The 24,359-nt window shown below is 46.9% G+C and overlaps 2 protein-coding genes and 1 non-coding gene across 8 annotated transcripts in view; 2 read left to right on the top strand and 1 right to left on the bottom strand.

Moving 5' to 3' along the window:
- b3gnt5a (UDP-GlcNAc:betaGal beta-1,3-N-acetylglucosaminyltransferase 5a) overlaps positions 1–20,892 on the bottom strand; it is a 28,650-nt gene extending 7,758 nt beyond the window's left edge. Inside the window, exon 1 of one of the 3 annotated variants that reach the window (XM_042339222.1) lies at positions 20,819–20,892. The gene's annotated coding sequence lies outside the window, so the exon portion shown is untranslated. Of the gene's footprint in view, positions 1–19,066; positions 19,222–20,818 lie in introns of those variants that run through there. The other 2 variants (XM_007911818.2, XM_007911820.2) reach the window with 2 other exon arrangements.
- Positions 1–24,359, top strand: part of mcf2l2 (MCF.2 cell line derived transforming sequence-like 2) — a 112,251-nt gene that overhangs the window by 48,242 nt on the left and 39,650 nt on the right. The gene's annotated exons all lie outside the window — the stretch shown is intronic.
- Positions 4,683–4,754, top strand: trnav-uac. The gene has a single exon. It is a non-coding gene; the product is annotated as a tRNA-Val (tRNA).

Genomic DNA, 24,359 nt, shown 5'->3' with positions numbered 1-24,359 from the left:
CATAGCTATGCTTTGAACAGAGAACAAAAAAGAGACAAAATACTCCACTAGTCATGGATCCTCTGCTGTTGGTGGGGGGGGGCAGGAGAAGAGAACAGGTCACAGGTCAGATAGAAATAAAAAGGCTGGAGGACAACAAGCATTGAATAATATGTATAAAATATACAGTCAATCCACTTTACAGTACATTCTGTGAAGAGCTTTGCAACGTCCTGACCCAACTGTGCAGCGCCTTGGGACGTCCTCCTGACGTGAAAGGCGCTTTATAAATGGAATCTTGTTGTTGTTGTTGTCTCAATGACGTGATAAGGCCTTATATCAAATGTAAGGATTATTATTATAATAAGTATGAACAGATCAGGCTTAATGGGCAAATGGCTTTTTGCTCATTCCACCGTTTGCGTTCTTGTATTTCTTATTTTGCAAGGAAAAAGGCAGTGTATTTTGATTAGCAATCTTCTCAGTGTCTCTCCAGATTGCAGTTACAGGCGTGCAACAGCTGCAGGTCACTGCAATTGCACTGCATTCTCAGCCGTCATTTATCAGCATCTATAGACAGAAATAAGCTGCTATCTCGACAACTGCCGTGGCCTGTTTTCACAGAGCCTTGTATCTGACACATCAGAGGAATTAGGAAGAGTAAGTCCTTTCATACGGACTTAGCCAACGTTAATTCACAAAGGCTGTTGTGTAGTATGTAGTTAAAATGCTACCATGCTCATGCTCACTGATAATGCTATAATAATTTCCCTTTAAAAGCACTTCGTAGAATTTCTCCTGTGAGATGTTGTGACTATCTGTAGGTGAGCGAACAGGGCAGCCAATTTGTGCACAGCAAATTTCCACAAGCAGCCAAAAATGACCAATTTTGTCTGGGGAAATTGTTGACCAGGAAACTGGGAGAGAGAAACTCATATTCCTGAAACCATGTGTTGTAGCTTTTGTTTACCATCCCAAATTCCCCTGGTCAGATTAATCTTGGAGTCGAGTTGACTGATAAAAGCAGTGAGAAGCGAGTTCATTAGTGTCCGTGGTTTGCAAACATTTCACATGGTGAGTTGTTTGGATCTGGAAATGCATTGCCTAAAAGGGTAGTGGAAGCCGAATCGATAATAACTTTTAAGAAAGAAGTAGATAATTATTTGGGAAGGACAAGTTTGCAGGGCTATGGGGCGCGAACGGGAGAGTGGGATTGATTTGGAAGCTCTTTTCAAAGAGCCGGCAGAGACACCATCAGCCGAATGGCCACCTTCTGTGCTGTATAATTCTATGATTTGTTGCAGCTCCCCCTCCCCCAGCATAATGAATGACTCCAGTGGACAGTCCGCTCTGCTCTAAACCTTTGATTAAAGCCTGAAACATTGCTCTGGACACACACAACAATCTTCAGAAAAAACACAAGTCTGGCTGTATGCCTAAAGTGTTTCACAATAAATGCAGCATTGTAGGTACATTAAGTGTAGCACTGTATTTAAATTAAACTCCAAACACAATGGTTAAAGTTAAACAGAACAGTACACTCACATCAACATTATAAACCCTTTAAGCAAACAACTGCTCTGAAATCCACATCAAGTGGCAGTTAACATGGATAGGCATATAACAGGAGTACCAAGTTTCTAGAGAAGTATTCAACTTCTTGTTTAAGAATGCTGATTTGAGTGGAATATAGTGATGAAAGTATATAATCTAACTAATCAACAACCATTTCTACTCTATTAACGGCAATGTAGCCATTGGGTATTAGTTTTCAAGTAAGTAGAACATCTCAAAGAGCTTTAAAAACAGGCAATAAGGACCCCAAGCTGGGAGGCAGATGCAAAGGGGCGGGGGGGGGGGCGAGAGAGAAAGATGTCTGAAGGCAGTAGAACTGCAGGAGATCGCAGAGGTAGAGTGATTGCAGAGATCCCAATCTCTAATCCTTATCCCATCGCCTTATCACATCGTTGAGACTTCTCAAAGCGCTTTCACAGAATATACTGTAAAGTGCATTGACTGTGTTTTGTTGGCAAAAAGCAGCAGCCAATTGTGCACAGCAGTGTCCCATAAACAATCGTGGATTGAATGACTGCATTTTTGGGGGGAGCGATTAGATTTGCCAATCGACTACCAGATCCCCGCTTACTGCTAGGTAAACAGAGGAGTGTGGAGTAAAGAGACTTGCCCAAGGTTTCACTCCGCCCAGGGCAGTGCATTAGGGCCTTGGAATTAAACAGAGCTGTAGAAATCTGATTTACACAGGACTTAAATATACAGTATATCAAATGCCCTACCTTAAGGTCACATTTAGCCAAAATATTGCCCTGATTTGTTGAGTATCACTGCTCCCAAGAGAGTCCATACTTCATTTACACTGAGTAGAATCGCAAGCACAATTAGTTGACTTGGTTTTTAACATTTAAGGTTAAAAAATCATTCCCAGTAAATGTGCTACAAGATTGTGGAATGTGTGTCTCTAGGATATCAGTTGACGTGATCAAGAGCACCAGAGAGAAAAAGTGCACAACACTCAAACATACCCAGTTTTCATTTAAAATTTTTATTGGAAACATGCAAAGTTACTGATACGGATCAGATAGGGATGTGGAGAACCTTGAAGAGGGAGACTAAAAATGAATAGTGCAAGCCCTAGGCATGCAATATACATAGACTGTATGTATCAACCTTGCTTTGACACCAGATGGGTGTAGTTGTTTTGGGAGTTGTGCCAATCACATAAATTATTGAAGCGATTTGATATTGTTTGGTGCAGTATGGAATTAAAATTCCACACCTCACTCCTCTAAATTCCTTAACCTCCCTGGGTTCTCCCTCAGATGCACCGAAGCAGTGTGCAACCTAGGCATTGAGTTTGACCCCCAATTGTCCTTCCTCTCCCAGGTCCCTGACCAGGACTGCATTCTTCCCCCACCGCCATATTGCCCGTCTCCGACCGTACCTTACCCTAAATACTGCCAAAACCCTTGTACATCCATTTGTCACGTCCCGCTTGGATTACTCCAACACACTTCTCGCCGGTGTCCCCAGCTCCGCCATTCACAAGATCCAGCTCATTCAGAACTCTGCTGCCCGCAAACTGACCTGAATCAAATTCCATACCCACATCTCACCAGTTCTGGCCAGGCTCCATCGAACAGATCGAATTCAAGATCCTCACTCTCGTGTTCAAATCCATTCACTCCCTGGCACCTCCCTACCTCTCCAACCTGCTCACTCCCCAATCCACCACCCGGCATCTCCGCTTGACTGGTACTGGCCTCCTGCTCGTCCCTCGCACCCTCTCCCCACCATTGGAGGTCGCGCTTTCAGCAGAATGGATTTGAACACGAGTGTGAGGATCTTGAAGTCGATTCGTTCGGTGATGAGGAGCCAGTGGAGCCTGGGCCAGAACTGGTGAGATGTGGTCACGGAGTTTGGTCCGGGTCAGTATGCGGGCGGCAGAGTTTTGAATGAGCTGCATCTTGTGAATGGTGAAGCTGGGGAGACTGTTGAGGAATGCGTTTGAGTAATCCAAGAGGGAGGTGACAAACGCATGCACGAGGGCTTTGGGTGCATTTGTGGTAAGGTACGGTCGGAGGTGAGCAATGTGTCGGAGGTGGAAGAAGGCAGTCCTAGTTAGGGCCAGATGTGGAGGAGGAAGGACAGCTGGGGGTTGAACAGGACGTCTAGATTGCACACTGGCTCAGTGAGTCTGAGGGAGAGCCCAGAGGTTGAGGAGTTTAGATCCACAGAAGAAGACTTTGATGGGAGCCAAGGAGTATGCTTTCATCTTGTCAATAATCAGCTACAACGATTAACGAGACTTCATGGCAGTGCATTTGTGTGACGCATTGCATTAGGGGCTTGGAATCAAACAGCGCTGTAGAAATCTGATTTGTACTGCACTTTGTCTTTCTTTTGTCTCCTTTTACAACATGAAAGCAGCAAAAAAAGACACTCAATATGTAGTATAAATAGAACACAAAATGTAAACATTTGAACCACGCTGATCATAAGAACATAAGAAATGCTAGACGGAAAAAAGACCAAGATCCATCTAGTTCTCCTTCCACCTTCCTTCCACAAGCGGTCGCTTGCACATATGTCCCGAACTATCTTTGTACAGTATCCCATAATGTTAATTCCTGGTCAGAGTTCACACGCGTGGAAATAGCAACAACAACCTAGATGATAATAATAATAATCCTTGCATTTGAAATAGCGGCTTATCACTTCTTCGAGATATCTCAAAGCGCTTCACAGGATATACTTAAAGTGCAATGACTGTGGGCAAAATGTACTGGATGCTGAAACAAATACCATATAGTGGTTAATATTCGAAAATTAATCTGAAATTCCAGCCACGGCTGCTGCATTTCGTCCACAAAAGATACAGTCAATTCACTTGACAGTATATTCTATGAAGCACTTTGAGATGTCTAGAAGACATATTAAGGCGCTATATCAAATGCAAGGATTATTATTATTTTATTCAATTTCAAAATGTTCATTGCACAGCCAGAGCAACACGAGACTCCTGGCAAAACGCCTCTGTAACTTCTTCCACTATAACCCCCTTCCCCAAACACACAACACATCACACCCACAGTTAAGAGACAGATGACAGTGGATAGCAATACCAATGCAATCAATTCTGAACATATTCCAATTAACAACTACCCCTTTACTAATCTTTATAGTGGAATCCTGTAGCTCAGTGGTTAGAGTACTCGCTTTACAAGCGAGAGACCTGGATTCGATTACCAGCAGGGTAAAACCTTGGGCAAGTTTCCTTACTCCACACATCTGATAATAATCCCTCAAGAAAATAAAACAATAATAAATTGGTCACTTCAAACCTCAACTGTTTGTGGGACACTGCTGTGCACAATTGGCTGCCTCATTTCACCCTCAAACATAGTCAATTCACTTTACAGTCTATTCTGTGAAGCGCTTTGAGACATCTAGAAGACGTGAAAAGCGCTATATCAAATGCAAGGATTATTATTATTTTATTTGCCACAAAAAACAATTAACAGTTATTAAGCCAATTTAAAGCAGTTGGTTTGATGTGGTCAATGTTTTTTTCTAACTCCAAAAAGGCAAGTTTGTATTCACTATAATCCCCAGCTAAAGCTGCAGCAAATTTATATAGAATTTTTTTTGAAAATATTATTATTTATAAATATATTTGGTACAACAGAAAACCAAAACAAACACAACGTACAACATCTTCTATTGCAATTTTTTCCTTTCTCCCAATACAAAAAAAATTCTGTTGTTAATGGTACATTCCTTCACTGCACATAAGTTGTGCACATTTTTTTGGGTCACTGCCTTCGCCCCTGTGTACGTCACATCCAATGGCGCGTCACTGAGAAGGCGCACTTGCCGCTTTCGGAAGGCACCCCAATGTGCACCGTATGTGCACGTGTTTACCGCAAGTTTTTATTTTTATCTAATACCCTTCACAACAAAGCTTTTAAGCAAACCCAAGATGGAGACAGGGATAGAGGAGCACTACTTTATGATTCTGTGCATTTAACATAAATTTAATTTAACACTGAGTGCAAATTGAGCTTATTAGCCCTGTCTACTTTGATTTTTTTAAGGGAGCATTTCTTTAATCACACATAAGTAGCTAGCAAAACACTGCCCACTGCAGCATGGGCCAAGGATCCGTAAAGATCTTTTTGATTTGCTGGGCAAGTGTTGTGGAAACAGTCAAAGGGTAGTTTGCATTGTCTGCCAATACTATGACAACACAGCAACAAAGCTGCAGTGCACTGACCACATTATTCTAAGCAATAAGCAGAAAAGCAGCACACGTTATCAATCATTAATTTTAAATAATAATACTTGAATTTGATATAGCGCCTTATCACATCTTCGAGAAGTCTCAAAGAGCTTCACAGAATATACTGTAAAGTGAATAGACTATACTTTGTGAGTGAAATGCAGCAGCCAATTGCACATAATAGTAATAATAATAATCCTTGCATTTGATATAGCGCTTTTCACGTCGGGAGGACGTCCCAAAGCGCTTCACAGAACACACTGTAAAGTGAATTGACTGTATATTTGTGGGTGAACGCGGCAGCCAATTGCGCACAGCAATGTCCCACAAACAGTCGTAGATTGAAAATGACCAATTTATCACTGTTTTGGGTTTTGGAGGGATTATTATTAGGCTCTGTGTGGAGTAAGGAAACTTGCCCAAGGCTTCGCCCTCTGCCTGGAATTGAACTCAGGTCTCTCGCTTGCAAAGCGAGTGCTCTAACCACTGAGCTACAGGACTCCACATAGCAGTATCCCACAAACAGTCGTGGATTGAGTGACCAAATTATTTTTTAAAGTTATGATTACCCAGGAAAAGTGATCCAACAATCGAGTTCTTACTTACTGGTAGGTATGCAGAGGTGTATGGAGTAAGGAAAACTTGCCTAAGGTTTCGCCCTGCCCAGGAATCGAACCCAGGGCCTTTCACTTGCGAAATGAGCGCTCTAATTAATAAACTGCAGGAAACCACATTTCCCTTATTCGCATTTTGGTGGATAAATAAGCTAGTCTGCTTTGCAGAACAGAGTGAAAATGGAATGAAATTTTATCACATCGCACAGATCCTTTAGCGTTTGCTTGTATACTTATCAAATGAGTCTGAGATTGGCTTCAATTCAAACTCTGGTCTCTCAAAGCATATACACACTGATGACCAGCACAGTAATCCAGGCTTATGTAATACAGTCTGTACAGATAGATGGACTGGAGTGGAATGATCTGTTATAAGCCCAAAATCCTTTTTTCCCACCACCCACTACCTCCTCCATGACCCCCCTCAGGCCTCCTCAATCTTCGTATCAAATGCCAAGTGCGAGGAGGCCATGGACTTCTTTTCAACTAAAAAACTGAACATCCGCCAGGCAGCCTCATTCATCCACCTGCCCCTTGTCACCCATCACTACGCCCTGTGTCCTCCTCACTCTCCTCATCATCTGCTCCTACCACCACCTTTCTACACTCTTTCCTCCCCACCTCTCCCTCCTCCCTCTCACCCACCATCACCTCCATGAAACCCACCACCTGCTGCCTCGATCCCCTCCCCACCAACTTACTGGTCACACAGCTCCCCCTCCTCTGCCCAGTACTGGCTGACATTATCAACCAGTACCTCTCCTCCGGATCAGTCCCTACCTCCCTCAAAACTGCTATCATCACCCCCCTCCTGAAAAAATCCTCCCGAGATCCCTCAAACTCCAGCCATTACTGCCCTATTTCTAATCTGCCCTTCCTCTCAAAAGTTCTAGAATGCGTTGTTGCAAAACAACGACACCTCTCCTCCCACTTCCTCTTCGAACCCCTTCAGTCCGGTTTCCGCCCACAGACTGCGCTTATGAAAGTCACAAACGACATCCTCTCTATCTGTGACCAGGGCTCCCTCTGCCTCCTTGTCCTCCTGGACCGCTCCGCTGCGTTCGACACAGTCGATCACGCCATCCTCCTCCACCGCCTTTCCTCCGTCATTCACCTCAGTGGGACGGCACTGGTTCGAGTCCTACCTCACAAACCGCCAGCAGTACATCTGCATAAACGGCTTCTCCTCCCGCTCTCACCCGGTCACCTGAGGGGTACCCCAAGGATCCATCCTTGGCCCCCTCCTCTTTCTGATCTACATGCTCCCTCTTGGGGACGTCATCCGCAGACATGGGGTACATGTATGCAGATGACACCCAACTCTACTTTTCCACCTCTCTTTGTGACCCCCAGTCCCCTGATGTTCTGTCTGTCAGATCTCAGGGGCTGGATGAGCGCAAACTTCCTTCAGCTGAACGTTGACAAGACGGAAGCCATACTCTTCGGCTCTTGTCAACGTCTAAAATCTCACGGTTCTCACCTCCTCCACCTACCCGACCTCCCCCTAAAACTCTCCGAACCCGTACGCAACCTAGGCATCAGGTTCGACCCCCAATTATCCTTCCTCCCCCACATCCGGTCCCTCACCAGCACCGCTTTCTTCCACCTCCGACGAATCGCCCGTCTCCGCCAATACCTCTCCCCAAAAGCCGCTGAAACCCTGGTCCATGCCTTTTGTCACCTCCTGGCTGGACTATTCAAATGCCCTCCTCGCCGGTCTCCCATCCACTACCATCCATAAAATCCAACTCATTCAGAACTCTGCCGCTCGCATTCTCACCCGCACGAAACTCCGCTCCCCGCTCCTCCCAGTCCTGGCCAGACTGCACTATCTGGCTGCCTATCCCAGAGAGGATCGATTTCAAGATCCTCACCCTCGTATTCAAGTCCCTGCACTGGTCTGCACCACCCGCCCTCTCTGACCTCCTCTCTCCTCAGCACAGTATCCGTTCGTTCATCCGGGTCTGGCCTCCTCCTTGTCCCTCGAGTCCTCCGCTCCACCCTCGGTGGCTGTGCCTTCAGCCACTATGCCCTGAGGCTCTGGAACTGCCTTCCTCACTCCCTTCATCTCACTGCCTCCCTTCCCATTTTCAGATCTCTGTTGGAAGACCTTTCTTTTCGACCGCGCCTATGGTCACCTTCCCGCCCCTCCCCCTGGCTCGGTCCCGGGATCCTAAACAGTAAAGCACACTGAGATGCCGTCCGCGTGGAGGGCGCTATATAAATCCAAGTTTTGTTGTTGTTATAGTACTGCTGGGTTATCCCACAGTCTTGATGCCTGTGCATATCCTGCACAAGCATATAAAGGAATGCATGTCAATGAAAACATTTTGATGAACTTGTTTCCCAAGTGCTAAACTTTGTGTCTGGTGTCGGATTAGCACAAGTTGTCAAACTAGCAAGACAGTTTAAACGGAAATATTGCAACTTACCAGCTTTAATAACGTTATATGATGAATTTTATTCCCCTTACTAAGAGCTTCACACTTGTACTTGTGAATGTGCATATGTGGGGGAAGTGGGGAGAGAGAAAGTGAAGGGCTGGATATTAGGACTTGATCTTGGAGTCTCAGCTTATATATTCCATTTCAGTCCTAGAAAAACTGTCCAAGCAACTCTGGTGGGGTTATTAAAAAAAAAGAATTCAAAAGGGATTTCTAGTCCAGAGCCATTCCACATATGTAAGATCAGTTGATATTCCATAACAAAGTGCAACAGCAATTCACACCAATCTTTAGAAGAAATCTACTATCGCAGCAGAACCAGCAACAAAGTCGCCCGGTATTCACATCTCCTGGTCCCTGCGCTGCCGTTATTTGCAAAGCAGGAACCAGGAAAATACATTTCTAATGCGAGTTTCAAGAAAGCGTGACATCTCAACAACAACTTGCATTTATATAGCGCCCCTCACACTGGGTAGCGTCCCAGAGCGCTTGAGTTGCCTTAACTCACACAATGACATTGGAAGTTCGTATACACACACACACACACACAAACATGTTCCCTCCCAAACACTCTCCAGATGTCCGGAGGTAATTTTAAAAAGTGTAGAAGAAACAGAATGCAGTAGTGCCTCCAGTTCTGTGCCGAATTTCTGGCTTCAGCTGATCATTATAAAAGCAGCATTAAAAAAAATCGTTGCAGTGAGCAGACTCATAACACGATCACCAGTAAGTGTGAAGAGGCAAGGAAGAAACTGGCCCGCCTTACTTGCAAATTGTAATTACAAGGGTTTTGTTTCAAGCAGAAGCAATTTAGGAGGACGGCACAGGTGTAAATTATTAAACAGGAAAAACAAAACTTGCCCTCGCTCTATAAAATATATGGTCCCATCTGAAGCATTTTTTTTTCCAATTTAACCCTCAGTCATCCAGAAATCTATGCAGAGCAAAATAGCCAGTGTGTGTGTGTGTGTGTGTATGTGTGAAAGAGAGAGGGGGTGGGGGGGAGAATAATGCGAGGAAAAGAGAAGAAACGGTTTAGGTTGAGACCATTGTTTTACAAACACAGACTTATCTAAATACTTTGTTAGACATTTGTGGAATGCATCCAGAATATTATGCTGCCTTCTACTTCCGTTGAGTAATTATTTTTACACACACCACAGTCAGGTAAACAATAGAAGCTCACATAGCAACGTAGGAATGCACAGGAGCAGAACTGAACCCCATCTGGCCAGACCCGAAAATTTGCCATTTATTTAAGTGAAAGAGTGCTCTGTTCCCCCTTTCAGGATTGCAACCAGCACTTCAATCACATTAAAATTCAGCCCAATGGACTTTCCAAAGATATATATATATATATATATATACTCAGGGGCATTTGCCTGTAGTTTTGGTTACTCTTACGATGCCTTGCCAGACATAAAATACAAGAGTTACCAAACATTAATGACAGCTCAATTCAATGCATAAATACACCGCTTTCAGCCAACTACCACATGATTTATAATAATCCTTGCATTTGATACAGCACTTCATCACGTCATTTTTATTTATTTTTTGAAGAGATTATTACCCACAAAAAGCAATCCACCAATCGACTAACAACCGGGTTCCTACTTACTGCTAGGTAAACAGAGGCGTGTGGGTAAGAAAGCTTGCCCATGTATCGCCCTGCTCAGGAATCGAACCCAGGTCCTCACTTGAGAGGCAAGTGCTCCAATCACTAAACTGCAGGACTACACCATAATCCCATTTGAATGCAATAATTAACAATAACATTGCATTTGTATAGCACTTTTCACGTCGGAAGGACATCCCAAGGTGCTGAACAGTGTATAGTATTTCAGACCCGAGCTGGGGTCGGGGGTGGGGGGAGAGGGGAAGTGGCTGATGGCATGGTCGAAGAGGAGGGCCTTGAAGCAGGACTTAAGGAGGCTAAGGAGGGGGCCAGACAGAGTGACGGGAGGATGGAATTCCAGAGGTTGGGGGCCGAGTGGCTGAAGGCTCTCCTGCCAATGGTGGGGCGGGTGGGTACGTGGAGCAGGCCGGAGCCGGCTGAGCGGAGGAACGGGGTTAGGAGGTCGCAGAGGTAAGGTGGGGCGAGGCCATGGAGGACTTTGTAGGTGAGGACCAGGATCTTGAACTTGATCCTCTGAAGGATAGGGAGCCAATGGAGTCGGGCTTAAATGGGGGAGATGGGGTCACGGAGTTTGGTGCGGGAGAGGACATGGGCTGCAGAGTTCTAGATTATCTGCAGTTGTGGAGGGAGGAGTTGGGAAGGCCGACAAGTAGGGCATAGTCGAGCCTGGAGGTGATGAAGGCATGAACAAGAGTTTCAGTGGCCTGAGGGGCGAGGTAGTGGCAGAGTAGGGCAATGTTACGGAGGTGAGGGAAGGCAGAGCGGGTCATAATAATAATCCTTGCATTTGATATAGCGCTTTTCACGTCTTCTAGATGTCTCAAAGGGCTTCACAGAATATGCTGTAAAGTGGATTGACTGTATATTTGTAGGCGAAACCCGGCAGCCAATTGTGCACAGCAGAGTCCCACAAACAATCATGGCTTGAATGTGGGGGAGAAGAGACATTTGAGGGTTGAACAAGACACCGAGGTTCCTGACTGGCTGGTGAGTTGCAGTATGCAACCGTGGAGGTTGATGCTGCCAAAGCCTGAGGTGCTGAGGCGCTGGCGCGAGCCGATCAGGAGGGCCTCAGTCTTGTTCACATTCAACTGTAGGAAACTTGCCCTCATCCAGGACTTGATGTCCGACAGGCGGTCTGTCAGGATAGCAGTGGTCCTGGAGTTGAGGGTGGAGGCAGAAAGATAGAGTTGGGTGTCATCCGCATACGTGTGGAAGTTGACCCCATGTCTGCGGATGATGTCACCAAGGGAGAGCATGTATATTAAGAGGGCCAAGGGCAGAGCCCTGGGGGACGCCAGACATGACAGTGTGGGGGCTGGAGGAGAAACCGTTAGAGGCAACAAAGTGGAGACATGAGAGAGATAGGAATCGAACCAGGCAACGGCAGATCAGCGAAGATTAAGTAAGGAGGAGAGGCGGTGTATGTTTTTAGGGGGATGGGAACTGAACCGGTGGACAAGGAAAGGTTGAAACATCGGACAGGAGGGGGCCAGAAGGTGGAGATGGGAGATGAGGAGAGAGGTGGGGATGGGATCGAGGGATCAGGTTGTGGGTTTGAGTTTAATGCATGGAATGGCTTTGCAATTCTCAGGAATATACGGTTTGTGTTAGAAGTCTAGCACAGACAGTAATGCAATCTTAATGCATTGGAGTAACCCAGCTCTGCAGCCTAATTTATAACTATTAACCTTGAATTTGATGCAGTAACCCTTGCATTTGATATAGTGCCTCATCACATCTTTGAGACGTCTCAAATCGCTTCACAGGATATATTGTAAAGTGAATTGAGTATATATTTTGTGGGCGAAACAAGGCAGCCAATTGTGCACAGCAGTGTCCCACAAAAAGTCGTGGATTGAGTACAACATTAAAATCTCTAAATTGTTGCAGGTAACCTTTCACCAATGCTTAGAATACAAAACCTCATGTACTGGGATTTTGATTTTTTCAAAATGGGCACAATATCAACAGTCCTCACATTTTCGAGCTTCACACAAACCCTAGACTTCAACACGTCTACTCAAACACTTGTGCCGAAATCTCCGCAACACGGCAAGAACGTTTACATTTTGCCTGTGCATCGAGTTACATTGGCACGCACTCGCTCACACTACTCCCCTGCTGGCATCAGAGATAGTCAGGTTTGAGCACAGTCCACCAAGCTCTCCATTAATCCAGAGAAAAAGCTAGCCTCGTAGCAAATGTGTTCAACCTTAGAATTCTTGTAAAGAACCAGATGATAAATCTGATTACTGCTGGTGAACAGGACAGAGGAAGGAAGAGGGAAATAAAGAGAATTCCCACTCAGGGGAGAGGAGAGTGGACGTCTCTTATCTGAGTGGATAAGAGCAGATTTTGATGCTGTTCTGCACTGAACACCAGATAAGTTCGAAAATCAATAGTTATATGCGCAATAGATTCAAGTCCAAACAATGATTGAGAGGAGAACTTACAACAAAACCTCGGAGAGGTTAGCCACAACCGAGACTAACATCATCAAGTTCTTTCTCTTCCACTCCCCCTTCATTAACTTTATTCCTCTTTCTCATCTAACCTAGTTACCACTTCATTCCTATTAGATGCATCTTGTTCATTCCAACACAGTATGAAAATTTTGTTTTAAATGGGCTCTCATTCATATTAATAATCCAAGCATTTGGTACAGCACCTTATCATGTAGGAAGGCTACATAAATAAATAAAAAAAAAAATAAAAAAAAAAAAAAATTGGGTCATTTTCAATCTACGACTGTTTGTGGGACATTGCTGTGCGCAATTGGCTGCCGCGTTCGCCCACAAATATACAGTCAATTCACTTTACAGTGTGTTCTGTGAAGCGCTTTGGGACGTCCTCCCGACGTGAAAAGCGCTATATCAAATGCAAGGATTATTATTATTATTATTAAGGCCATCTCAAAGCGCTTCACAGGATTTGCTATGCCATGGATCGACTGTGTATTTGAGGGCAAATGTGGCAGCACAATTGCACACAGCAAAATCCTACAGACAGTCATGAAATGAATAAACAATTTTATTTGTGGGATTTGTTGACCGGGTCACTGTGAGAAACTCCCATCTCTTTCCGAATAGTGCCATGGGATCTTTAATGTCCACCGAACAGATGGGGCCTCAGTTTAACGTCTCATCCAAAAGTCAGTACCTCCGACATTGAAACCCATCCTTAGCACTGCATTGTGAGTTCAAGTCTTGATGTGGGCTTGAACCCAGAACCTTCTGAATCAGCAGCGAGTTCTACATGAGTCAAGATGACAAACGTCATCATACAGGATAACATTTGCCCTTTGCCAACTCAAAATAACCAGTACCTCTTCTTAGCAGTACAAATGGAACTGCTTGACTAATACAGGACACACCCACAATTACAAACACTAAGATGAGCCTAAAGGAAACGGGTTGTACAGTAAAGCTTGAGCAGTCTTTGTATAATCTGTAGCATTCTATGGTAAGTTTCCCACATTGATATACTAAGTTACTTCCAGTCACTTGTCAAGGTGATATTAAGGAAAGTTTGCAAAGAGGATGTGCTATGAAAGTATTCATTCCCCCTTTAGAAATGTGAGTAATGAATTAGGGAATCAATCTAAATCTACTGCGGGTGCGGGGAAAAAGAGGATGTAGATAGTATCTCATCAAGGCTTTAGTCCCAGAGATAAAGACAGTAGGAACAAATTAATGTAAAACCATTCATATCAATAACATGAGCACACACTTTTTGGATTGGCACATGTTAGGAAGTGAAGAGTTTTCGGTTCCCCTGTACAAAACGGCAAGTGATGCCCAAGTGCAGTGAAACACTTGTGCTGATTTTATTTAGCTTGGTAAATGTTATAATGATAATAATACTTGCATTTGATATAGCGCCTTATTAGGTCTTCGAGACGTCTCAAAGCGCTTCACAGAATATACTGTAAAGTGAATTGACTGTATATCCTGTGGGCAAAATGTTATAGTCTGATCACATCTCTACCAAATTTCAGACAACAGAGTGCAGAAGATCATTTTCACTTAGCCTGCTCACCTTCCTTCTTCACATTCGGCCTCAGACCCACCACCGTTTTTCTTCACCTCCGCCACAGTGCCTGCCCCGCTAATAGCTCAAACCAAATGCCACTGAAACTTAGTCCCACCTCCTGCCAAGACTTTCCAAATGTAAGCCTCATCTCCCTCGTCCCACCATTCATAAATTCCATTTAAAGCTCCCCAGCAAAATGCGAAAATCTTACAACACATCCCTGAAAAGGTGCCAGATTTTTAAAACCCTTTAATGGCTGACGTACGTGCGTGATTAAGTTTGTACTACCTCTTGGTGAGTTCCTCAAACAAAGATTTCAGCCGACCTAGTTCAGCCGAGGGAAACAAAATAAATCATTTACATCAGGGGGAAGGTAGCATCATACATTTTATTTTCACTTTCAAGCTGACATGGTCTTCAATCCATTAACGTAGAAATCGAAAATCTGTAACTAACTTTTAAAATAACATTTATATAGTGCTCCTCACACAGGTTAGAGTCTCAGAGCGTTTGACAGTGGCGGAACACGACGCCGAGCGAGGGGTAGGTGACCATGGGCATGGTCGAGTTGGAAGGTCTTCGGGCATACTCTGAAGATGGGGAAGGAAGGGGCAAAGTGGAAGGATAGAGGAGTTTCAGGGCATAGGGCTGAAAAAGCAAGTTTTCATCCTTTTTCTAAACTGTACCATTCTCTGAAACACTGTACTTTGAAATGCTTATGCCTCGCTGGAGGCTATAGAAGTAGAATAACCTGATAGAACAGGATCCATGGATTGAAATGTTCGGTTCCTATACGGTCTTCAATTATGCAAGCTTCAAACTTAATTGTATAAGTCACCAAACTCAAAATTTACAGTCAGTGATGCAGCCTCTTATAAAATTATTTATAGAGGACGCACAGGTGTAGTGTTGATTGACATATTTAGCAAATCACATAGTTAGAAAAAATACATAATTTGTGCCATTTTGTTCCACTGTGATTTGCAGTATCTCAAGTAGAGTTTTCCCGTGGCAAATGTTGCTTCCAGGATCAATCTATTTTTACCCATTCAAAATTGCATGTGTCTCGTTTATAACGCGCTCTCTTTTGCTCTCTCCCCTCCTACCCCCGCCACGCCCATGAATGTACTTTGGAGTTCTGCTTCCAAACCACTCTTCACTTATCCAAGTATTTTCTAGTATTATTCATTTCTAGTATTCATCAATAGCTTAGTGGACATAATTAGAAGTGACACAATTTCTGTCCATCCAACCTTCTACAGAACCTGCAAATCCTGCCGACTATACCCTAGCCCGCACGCACCATCTCCTGGTGAATGTCCTACACAGATATTCTTTAGTCCTCAAAATATTAAAGAAATAATCACAGAATATTTCTTCACCCATCTCTCTCTGGTATTCTCTCCTGATCTCTCTCCAAACAAAAATTCCTTCTCTCTTTCGCGCTCTCTACCCCCACCCCCGCCACGCCCATGAATGTACTTTGGAGTTCTGCTTCCAAACCGCTCTTCTCTTATCCCCAATACTATCCAAGTATTTAAGCAATTTGAGTTTTAAAAAATTCACAATTTAAGATGCCCAAGATTTAAAATAAGAAACTTTTGTTTTAAATTACACACCATTTCTGATTTTTGCAGTTTATTGACCTGGAATAGAAAGAATAATAAACTGAGGGTTGGGGCAGAGGGCTGAGATGTAACAAGTCACAAGGAAATAAAAATATTTTGGTGCTGTATCCTATTCACTGGAAACGCACTGCAATCTAATGACAGTATTGATCTGAAGATTGGGGAGAGAAGGATCAAGGTGGAGGGATAGAGGAAGAGAGTTTCAGAGCAAGTGACTGAACAAGCAAGTCTTCATCCTTTTTCTGGAGCTTTGTCTCAGACTGTATCTGAAATTATCTCAGATTGATCTGAAATTTCACCATTATCTGAAACACTGAACTTTTGAAATGTCTATGTTTATGGAATGACAAGATAAGCATTTTACTTCTGGTTTCAAAATGTATCTTGTCAATACTGAACCTAGATTAGAACACAATTTTCAGTACAGCTGGCTAGCTTTAATCTATCTATAGCCAAACAGTTATGAAATCAATCTTGGTTTACAGCAAACAACACTACTACATTTGTGTAGCACCTTTCAAGAGGACAACCCAAGGCGCTGGACAATCAGTGTTTCGGACCCGAGCTGGGGGGCAATAATAAATAAACAATTTACATTTACCTAGCATCTTTCACACTGAGAAAATGTGTCAAAGTCTTATCAAACAAGGTGTAGCCTAGTTTGCTTTATTACTAATAAATTATGAAAAACACAATAACTACAACTGGAATTTACCAATGAAATCTAGGTTAATCTCCAGTCAAATAAAAAGCCCTTTTGCTCCCAGCCCTTTTTCCCCACCACCATCTTTTCAAATTTGACCAGCTATTGAGCTCAATTCTGATTTACAATTGATCAGAGGCAACAAAACAATCAGAACTTTTTTTTCTTACACTAATAATAATCTTTGCATGTGATTTAGCCCCTTATCGCGTCTTCAAGACATCTCAAAGCGCTTCACAGAATATACTATAAAATGAATTGACTATACTTTGTGGCCAAAACAAAACTGATCCCACAGTCGATTTGCCTCGCCTCCTCCCTTGCCTCCTTCAAGACTCGTCTCAAGACCCTTCTCTTTGACTGTGCCTACGGTCATCCTCCAACCCCTACCCTCTCCACCCTCCAGATCCCAACCACCAGCTCAGATGCGGATCTCTGACTGTCCAGCAGCTTGGGATGTAATACTGACATGAAAGATTCTATACAATGTAATTTGTTGTTGTTGTTGATCATCCCTGTAGCTGGAGTCCTGTAGCTCAGTGGTTAGAGCACACGCTTTGCAAGCGAGAGACCTGAGTTCAATTCCAGGCAGAGGGCGAAACCTTGGGCAAGTTTCCTTACTCCACACAGAGCCTAATAATAATCCCTCCAAAACCAAAAACAATAATAAATTGGTCATTTTCAATCTACGACTGTTTGTGGGACATTGCTGTGCGCAATTGGCTGCCGCGTTTGCCCACAAATATACAGTCAATTCACTTTACAGTGTGTTCTGTGAAGCGCTTTGGGACGTCCTCCCGACGTGAAAAGAGCTATATCAAATGCAAGGATTATTATTATTATTATTATTATTATTATTATCCCGAGGTATACCCTTCCTATTTTCAATGATCCCTGAAGAAATTTGACAAAAACATAAAACGTTGACAATGGTGTTGAGAGAGAAAGAAAATCAACTCAACATTTCCCTTTCTCCAGAGAAAAAAAAACTTCTAATCTCAAAGAACTCTCGAATAAGCATCTCAACCTCACCCTCACACTTAAAATACAAACCATCCTATAAAGGCAATCACGACATATGGCTTTAAAATAATAATAATCCTTGCATTTGATATAGCGCTTTTCATGTCTTCTAGATGTCCCAAAGCACTTCACAGAATATACTGTAAAGTGAATTGACTGTGTATTTGTGGGCGAAACACTGCAGACAATTGTGCACAGCAGCGTCCCACAAACAGTTGCGGATTGAGTGACCAAATTGTTATTGAGGGATTATTATCAGGCATGTAGAATAAGGAAACTTGCCCAAGGCTTCATCCTTGGTTAAATTCATAAATTAAATTAAAATGGCCTTGCTTTGGATTTGCAAAGATCCTCTCCAATTCATATACAAATAAAACATAAGAAAACAAGTCCCCTTTACCATAGCTCTACAATACATTCAAATACTATAGGATGACTGGATTTTCCCCAGTAATAATCCTGCATTTGATATAGCGCCTGATCGCGTCTTCGAGACATCTCAAAGTGCTTCACAGCATATACTGTGAAGCGATTGGACTTTGTATTTTGTGGCCGAAACGCGGCAGCCGTCTGCGCACAGCAGCGTCCCACAGACAGCCTTGGAGTGAGTGACCGCCAATTATTATTATTAAGTTTTTTCAAAATTTGGTACAGAAACAAATGGCGAGAATTACAGCCAACACTTCCAAACATTTTTTAAAAAAAGCTTTCACACGGCACATTTCCTCCGTGAACACACAAGGGCGAGATCACACAAAAGAAGCTTAAAAAGCAAATAAAACACACGCACAAGACAAACACTTAAGCTTAAAGTCACGAAGGAGAAATGTGGAGTTACCATTACTTTGGAGGGGAATTTAGTGGAGGCACAACCCGTGACTTAAACCGTTACTAATACTTTCTACTTGGGCTGAATATTTTTTTTTGGGGGGGAAGAGAAAGTAATGTTTCTAAAAGTTTTGTTTAAAAAGAAATATAAATCTGCTGGAGCTGAGAGAGAGAGAGAGAGAGAGTGAGAGAGAGACACTCATACATTCTCTCTCTCTTCTCTCTCTCTCTCTCTTTAATGAGTTTGAAGCGGAGTTAAAGGGAGGGGTAGGAGGAGAAAGATTAGATTTTGTTACAGGTCATAAAATAAAAAGCTTCATCGTATGTACATATAATATACATTTAGATATCCTTTTTTTTTAAAAAACAAAATTACCGACAAAGTTGTGAGACATAAACACAGACCGACGGCGGATGGAGTTGCTCTCTCCCCTCCCGATCCTTCTCTGTGACCGTAAAAAGGAAAGTTTGTTTGAAAGCAGGTTAGAGAGAGAGAGAGCCCAGAACTCAGCCATGGCTGCAAACCTCCCCCCTCCCCCATCTCACCCCCTCTCCTCTCCCTGCCCCCTCCTCTCTCTCTCTCTCCCCCCCACTCCTCCTCTCTCTCTCTCCCCCCCACCCTCCTCTCTCTCTCACACCACTCCTCCCTCTCTCTCTCTCTCCCCCCTTCCCGTCTCTCCCCCCCCACCCCTCCTCCCTCTCTCTCTCTCTCTCTCCCCCCTTCCCGTCTCTCCCCCCCCACCCTCCTCCCTCTCTCTCTCCCCCTTCCGTCTCTCCCCCCCCACCCCCCTCCCTCTCTCTCTCTCTCTCCCCCTTCCCGTCTCTCCCCCCCCCCACCCCTCCTCCCTCTCTCTCTCTCTCTCCCCCCTTCCGTCTCTCCCCCCCCCACCCCTCCTCCCCTCTCTCCTCTCTCCCCCCCACCCTCCTCCTCTCTCTCTCCCCCCCTTCCCGTCTCTCCCCCCCCACCCCTCCTCCCTCTCCTCTTCCTCTCTCCCCCCTTCCCGTTCTCTCCCCCCCCCACCCCTCCTCCCTCTCTCTCTCTCTCCCCCTTCCCGTCTCTCCCCCCCCCCCCCTCTCCCTCTCTCTCTCTCCCCCCCCCCCTCCCTCTCTCTCTCTCTCTCTCCCCCCTTCCCGTCTCTCCCCCCCACCCCTCCTCCCTCTCTCTCTCTCTCCCCCTTCCCGTCTCTCCCCCCCCACCCCTCCTCTCTCTCTCTCCTCCCCCCTCCCGTCTCTCTCTCCCCCCCCAGTCCTCTCTCTCTATCCCCCTTCTCTCTCCCCCCCCACTAACCCCTCTTCCTTCTCTCCCCCCAGTCCTCTCTCTCCCCCCCCAGTCCTCTCTCCCCCCCCCAGTCCCTCTCTCCCCCCCCCCCCCACTCCCTCTCTCCCCCCCCCAGTCCTCTCTCCCCCCCCCCAGTCCTCTCTCTCTACCCCCCCCCCCCTTCTCTCTCTCTCTCCCCCCACCCCCCTCTCTCTCTCTCCCCCCCCCCCAGTCCTCTCTCCCCCCCCCACTCCTCTCTCCCCCCCCCCAGTCCTCTCTCTCCCCCCCCCCCCCCCCCAGTCCCTCTCTCCCCCCCCCAGTCCTCTCTCTCTCCCCCCCCCCCCCCCCAGTCCTCTCTCTCTCCCCCCACCCTCCTCTCTCTCTCTCTCCCCCCTACCCCTCCTTCTCTCTCTCCCCCCCACCCCTCCTCTCTCTCTCTCTCTCCCTCTCTCCCCCCCACCCCTCCTCTCTCTCTGTCTCTCCCCCCCCACACCCAGTCCTCTCTCTCTCCCCCCCAACCCCTCCTTCTTTCTCTCTCCCCCTTCCCGTCTCTCTCCCCCAACCCTCCCTCTCCCCCCCCCACCCCAGTCCTCTCTCTCTGTCTCTCCCCCCCCACACCCAGTCCTCTCTCTCTCTCTCTCCCCCCACTAACCCCTCCTCTCTCCCCCCACACCCAGTCTCTCTCTCCCCCCAACCCCTCCTTCTCTCTCTCTCTCCCCCTTCCCGTCTCTCTCCCCCCAACCCTCCTCTCTCCCCCCCCACCCCAGTCCTCTCTCTCTCCCCTCTCTCTCTCCGCTTCATCGCCACACTCTCTCCTCATCATATATAAACTAAATATCTAATGCAATATATAACATAAGCCGCGCTCACCGAGTCCGCGAGGCGAAGGTGACAGTTACTGGAGTCAGACAACCGCTATCTCGCGCTCCCAGCACTGCCCCCCGCCCTCAGCCAATCACACTGCCCCCCGCCCTCAGCCAATCACACTGCCCCCGCGCCCTCAGCCAATCACACTGCCCCCCGCCCTCAGCCAATCACACTGCCCCCCCGCCCTCAGCCAATCACACTGCCCCCCGCCCTCAGCCAATCACACTGCCCCCCGCCCTCAGCCAATCACACTGCCCCCCGCCCTCAGCCAATCACACTGCCCCCCGCCCTCAGCCAATCACACTGCCCCCCTGCCCTCAAGCCAATCACACTGCCCCCCCGCCCTCAGCCAATCACACTGCCCCCCCGCCCTCAGCCAATCACACTGCCCCCGCCCTCAGCCAATCACACTGCCCCCCCGCCCTCAGCCAATCACACTGCCCCCCGCCCTCAGCCAATCACACTGCCCCCCCCCGCCCTCAGCCAATCACACTGCCCCCCGCCCTCAGCCAATCACACTGCCCCCCGCCCTCAGCCAATCACACTGCCCCCCACCCTCAGCCAATCACACTGCCCCCGCCTCAGCCAATCACACTGCCCCCCCTCAGCCAATCACACTGCCCCCCCTCAGCCAATCACACTGCCCCCCCCCTCAGCCAATCACACTGCCCCCCCCGCCCTCAGCCAATCACACTGCCCCCCGCCCTCAGCCAATCACACTGCCCCCCGCCCTCAGCCAATCACACTGCCCCCCCCCGCCCTCAGCCAATCACACTGCCCCCCCACCCTCAGCCAATCACACTGCCCCCCGCCCTCAGCCAATCACACTGCCCCCCACCCTCAGCCAATCACACTGCCCCCCGCCCTCAGCCATCACATTGCCCCCGCCCTCAGCCAATCACACTGCCCCCCACCTCAGCCAATCACACTGCCCCCCGCCCTCAGCCAATCACACTGCCCCCGCCCTCAGCCAATCACACTGCCCCCCCACCCTCAGCCAATCACACTGCCCCCCGCCCTCAGCCAATCACACTGCCCCCCCACCCTCAGCCAATCACACTGCCCCCGCCCTCAGCCAATCACACTGCCCCCCCACCCTCAGCCAATCACACTGCCCCCGCCCTCAGCCAATCACACTGCCCCCCGCCCTCAGCCAATCACACTGCCCCCCGCCTCAGCCAATCACACTGCCCCCGCCCTCAGCCAATCACACTGCCCCGCCCTCAGCCAATCACACTGCCCCCCGCCCTCAGCCAATCACACTGCCCCGCCCTCAGCCAATCACACTGCCCCCGCCCTCAGCCAATCACACTGCCCCCCGCCCTCAGCCAATCACACTGCCCCCCGCCCTCAGCCAATCACACTGCCCCCCGCCCTCAGCCAATCACACTGCCCCCCGCCCTCAGCCAATCACACTGCTCCCCCATCCTCAGCCAATCACACTGCCCCCCGGTGCCCTCAGCCAATCACACTGCCCCCCGCCCTCAGCCAATCACACTGCCCCCCCACCCTCAGCCAATCACACTGCCCCCCGCCCTCAGCCAATCACACTGCCCCCCGCCCTCAGCCAATCACACTGCCCCCGTGCCCTCAGCCAATCACACTGAACCCCCCCACCCTCAGCCAATCACACTGCCCCTCCACCCTCAGCCAATCACACTGAATCCCCCCACCCTCAGCCAATCACACTGCTCCCCCACCCTCAGCCAATCACACTGCTCCCCCACCCTCAGCCAATCACACTGCCCCCTAGCCTCAACCAATCACACTGCCCCACCCTAAGCCAATCACACTGCCCCCTAGCCTCAACCAATCACACTGCCCCACCCTCAGCCAATCACTGCCCACTTACCCTCAGCAATCAGACTGCTCTTGCCCTCATCCAATCACAGTACCTCCTGCCCTCAGCCAATCAGACTGCCCCCACCCTCATCCAATCAGACTGCCACCTGCCATCAGCCAATCAGACTGTGCCCCTCCCCATCCACGCACAGGTAATCATACTGATCCCCAACGTGCCCTCAGCCAATCAGTGTGGGTGCTGAGGGATGGATGGATTTGGGGGTAAGGGTGAGGGGTTTGACACCGATACGATGGGAAACTGGGGATGACAATGATTGGGCGTTTGGTACGGGTCTGAATGATGGATCGCGAGAGACCTGAGAGGACTGCATTGGGTAAGTCTAAGTGGGATGTGACGAAAGCACGAACGAGTGTTCGGTTTGAGGTCATGGCAGAAGTGGAGGTGAAGGACGGTGGTCAGGGCGATGACGAAGAAAGGAAAGCAGGTGATTGAACCTCATGCCAAGGTTGGGCACTGGTTCGGAGAGTTAGAGATAATGGCCGGGGAGGTTGAGGAGGTAGGGTGTGTGGCACTTATAAATAAGCCCCACAGTGTTGGTTTAGAATTATTTTCTTTCTTTTTCGACCGTGCCTCCAGCCATCCGCCCACCCTCACTCCCCCCCACCACCCACCCCCTCCTAACACCAACTCTCAACTCAGTTCCAAAAACCCCTGACTGTCCAGTGCCCTGGGACATCTTTCTGACATGAAGGACGGTATCCAAGTGTAATGTGTTGTTGTATTTTGACATTGCTACTCACCGCCAGGGGACTGTGCTATGAGCAATGATTAGGCAAGCTATTCGGCTCGTCAATCCTGAGAGAAAATGACTCAAAGGTAGACTTTATAGAGGGTAATTAATGACTGGAACAAAATTGCCAGGAAGCGTGGGTGGGACCAGGGCATTGGACTCATTCAAATCTGGAAGGATGAGATTAAATGGATTGAAGGGTGTTCTTCATCCAAACCAATCTTGTGATCTTATACTCAACCTGTTAACCTTCCTAGTGTACAATCAATGACATTCCTGATACCTCCATCCTCCCAAATCCAACCCGCAACAACCCTCAAATGTCCAGCGCCTTGGGACGACCTCCCGACCTGAACAGTGCTATATGAGTGTAATTTGTTGTTGTTGTGTACTTTATCCCCGTGTTTTCCCCTCGTCTTCTTCTGCCCTAAATAGCACCTCTTAAAAAGCACCAAGAGCTCCGAGCTGCTGGCCTGCGTGAAGGGCAGTATATAAATCCAAGTTGTTGTTCTCCTTCATTGCACCATTTCAGTTCTGAAAAGTCAGGAAGAATCGCCCAAGTGCTGATTCAGCAAGTTGTGGATTTTCAACATCTGCAGTTCCGTCTTCTGGGGGAAAATACATTATTCAAATTAGCCTCATCAGCTTCATATATAAAAAAAACAGCCCAGCTCTGTGATTTTATATATATATATATATATATATATATATATATAAGCCCTTGTTGGCATTTTGAGAAATGGTAGGGGTTAGATATTACACTTTAACAGAAGGAACAAGAATCCTTTAAAAGTAGGGAAGTAGTTGTGGTTTCATTTGATGGGAGAAAACGATGCACGAAAAATAGGCGGATCGCTTTTTCTTAAAAAGAAGAAAATTTGAAAAATATAATAATTTGGTCATTCAACCCACGACTGTTTTGGGACATTGCTGCGTGCAATCGGCTGCCA

Source organism: Callorhinchus milii, unplaced genomic scaffold, assembly GCF_018977255.1.
Source record: "Callorhinchus milii isolate IMCB2004 unplaced genomic scaffold, IMCB_Cmil_1.0 Scaffold11, whole genome shotgun sequence".
NCBI lineage: Eukaryota > Metazoa > Chordata > Chondrichthyes > Chimaeriformes > Callorhinchidae > Callorhinchus > Callorhinchus milii.
This window is presented reverse-complemented; position numbering and strand designations above follow the sequence as displayed.